The sequence below is a fragment of the Arabidopsis thaliana genome, chromosome 3 (genome assembly GCF_000001735.4).
Source record: "Arabidopsis thaliana chromosome 3, partial sequence".
NCBI classification, from domain to species: Eukaryota; Viridiplantae; Streptophyta; class Magnoliopsida; order Brassicales; family Brassicaceae; genus Arabidopsis; species Arabidopsis thaliana.
The window spans coordinates 14,205,261-14,208,952 of NC_003074.8; positions in this window are offsets into that span (position 1 = coordinate 14,205,261).

Here is a 3,692-nt window from a genome sequence, read left to right on the forward strand (position 1 = left end):
GAGTCATACATTTTTAACAAAACAAAAAGAGGGATGACACACGAGGACTTTCCTGGAGGTCACCCATCCTAGTACTACTCTCGCCCAAGCACGCTTAACTGTAGAGTTCTGATGGGACCTGGTGCATTAGTGCTAGTATGATCGCATCCGTAACTACATGCAATGCAATCGTATTTATTCTTTTTTGAAGACTTTATGATCGATTTGCCGTGGGTCCCACCAGCTATGTAGGAATACCCTATCTTGTTTATAAGAGCTTTGATACATGCAAAATATACGAAAACAATGTCCGTACATATAATTTTCGCCCCGTAATATAACAAAGATTACGAAAAGGCCCGAAAAAGTACATTAAGGTCAAAATTTGGAGTAGAAAAAAAAACTATAGAAGAATTCCATTCTCCTTCCTAATTCATCGGAGAGCTCTCTTTGGGCTTTCCGAAAAGGTATCACATGCCAAGTTTGGCCTCACGGTCTAAAAGTTCTAGAGTCATACATTTTTGACAAAACAAAAAGAGAAAAACCAAAAAAAAAGAGGGATGCAACACGAGGACTTTCCAGGAGGTTACCCATCCTAGTACTACTCTCGCCCAAGCACGCTTAACTACGTAGTTCTGATGGGATCTGGTGGATTAGTGCTGGTATGATCGCATCCGTTACTACATGCAATGCAATTGTATCTATTCTTTTTTGAAGACTTTATGATCCATTTGCCGTGGGTCCCACCACCTGTGTAGGAATACCCTATCTTGTTTATAAGAGCTTTGATACATGCAAAATATTCGAAAACAATGTCCGAACATATAATTTTGGCCCCGTAATATAGCAAAGATAATGAAAAGGCTCGAAAAAGTACATTACAATCAAAATTTGGAGAAGGAAAAAAACAAATAGAAGAATTCCATTTTCCTTACTCATTCATCGGAGAGCTCTCTTTGGGCTTTCCGAAAAGGTATCACATGTCAAGTTTAGCCTCACGGTCTAAAAGTTCTAGAGTCATACATTTTTGACAAAACAAAAAGAGAAAAACCAAAAAAAAAGAGGGATGCAACACGAGGACTTTCCAGGTGGTCACCCATGCTAGTACTACTCTCGCCAAAGCACGCTTAAGTGCGGAGTTCTGTTGGGATCTGGTGCATTAGTGCTGCTATGATTGCATTCGTTACTACATGCAATGCAATCTTATCTATTCTTTTTTAAAGACTTTATGATCCATTTGTCGTGGGTTTCACCAACTATGTAGGAATACCTTATCTTGTTTATAAGAGCTTTGATACATGCAAAATATTCGAAAACAATGTCCGAACATATAATTTTCGCCCGTAATATAGCAAAGATAACGAAAAGGCTCGAAAAAGTACATTAAAATCAAAATTTGGAGTAGGAAAAAAACAGTAGAAAAACACCATTTTCCTTCCTCATTCATCGGAGAGCTCTCTTTGGGCTTTCCGAAAAGGTATCACATGTCAAGTTTGGCCTCACGGTCTTAAAGTTATAGAGTCATACATTTTTAACAAAAAAAAAGAGAAAAACCAAAAAAAAAGAGGGATGACACACGAGGACTTTCCTGGAGGTCACCCATGCTAGTACTACTCTCGCCCAAGCACGCTTAACTGCGGAGTTCTGATGGGATCTGGTGCATTACTGCTGGTATGATCGCATTCGTTACTACATGCAATGCAAACGTATCAATTCTTTTTTAAAGACTTTATGATCCATTTGCCGTGGGTCCCACCATCTATGTAGGAATACCCTATCTTGTTTATAAGAGCTTTGATACATGCAAAATATTCGAAAACAATGTCCGAACATATAATTTTCGCCCCGTAATATAGCAAAGATCACGAAAAGGCTCGAAAAAGTACATTAAAATCAAAATTTGGAGTAGGAAAAAAACATTAGAAAAACACCATTTTCCTTCCTCATTCATCGGAGAGCTCTCTTTGGGCTTTCCGAAAAGGTATCACATGTCAAGTTTGGCCTCACGGTCTTAAAGTTATAGAGTCATACATTTTTAACAAAAAAAAAGAGAAAAACCAAAAAAAAAGAGGGATGACACACGAGGACTTTCCTGGAGGTCACCCATGCTAGTACTACTCTCGCCCAAGCACGCTTAACTGCGGAGTTCTGATGGGATCTGGTGCATTACTGCTGGTATGATCGCATTCGTTACTACATGCAATGCAAACGTATCAATTCTTTTTTAAAGACTTTATGATCCATTTGCCGTGGGTCCCACCATCTATGTAGGAATACCCTATCTTGTTTATAAGAGCTTTGATACATGCAAAATATTCGAAAACAATGTCCGAACATATAATTTTCGCCCCGTAATATAGCAAAGATCACGAAAAGGCTCGAAAAGTACATTAAAATCAAAATTTGGAGTAGGAAAAAAAACCAATAGAAGAATTCCATTTTCCTTCCTCATTCATCGGAGAGGTCTCTTTGGGCTTTCCGAAAAGGTATCACATGTCAAGTTTGGCCTCACGGTCTTAAAGTTATAAAGTCATACATTTTTAACAAAAAAAAAGAGAAAAACCAAAAAAAAAGAGGGATGACACACGAGGACTTTCCTGGAGGTCACCCACCCTAGTACTACTCTCGCCCAAGCACGCTTAACTGCGGAGTTCTGATGGGATCTGATGCATTAATGCTGGTATGATAGCGTCCGTTACTACATGCAATACAATCGTATCTATTCTTTTTTGAAGACTTTATGATCGATTTGCCGTGGGTCCCACCAGCTATGTAGGAATACCCTATCTTGTTTATAAGAGCTTTGATACATGCAAAATATACGAAAAAGATGTCCGAACATGTAATTTTCGCCGCGTAATATAGCAAAGATCACGAAAAGGCCCGAAAAAGTACATTAAGGTCAAAATTTTGAGTAGAAAACAAAACCAATAGAAAAATTCCATTTTCCTTCCTCATTCATCGGAGAGCTCTCTTTGGGCTTTCCGAAAAGGTATCACATGTCAAGTTTGGCCTCACTGTCTTAAATTTATAAAGTCATACATTTTTAACAAAAAAAAAAGAGAAAAACCAAAAAAAAAGAGCGATGCAACACGAGGACTTTCCTGGAGGTCACCCATCCTAGTACTACTCTCGCCCAAGCACGCTTAACTGCGGAGTTCTGATGGGATCTTGTGCATTAGTGCTGGTATGATCGCATCCATTACTACATGCAATGCAATTGTATCTATTTTTTTTTAAAGACTTTATGATCCATTTGCCGTGGGTCCCACCAGCTGTGTAGGAATACCCTATCTTGTTTATAAGAGCTCTGATACATGCAAAATATTCAAAAATAATGTCCGAACATATAATTTTGGCCCCGTAATATAGCAAAGATAACGAAAAGGCTCGAAAAAATACTTTAAAATCAAAATTTGGAGAAGGAAAAAAACCAATAGAAGAATTCCATTTTCCTTCCTCATTCATCGGAGAGCTCTCTTTGGGCTTTCCGAAAAGGTATCACATGTCAAGTTTGGCCTCACGGTCTTAAAGTTATAGAGTCATACATTTTTAACAAAACAAAAAGAGGGATGACACACGAGGACTTTCCTAGAGGTCACCCATGCTAGTCCTACTCTCGCCCAACCACGCTTAACTGCAGAGTTCTAATGGGATCTGGTGCATTAGTGCTGGTATGATCGCATCCGTAACTACATGCAATGCAATCGTAT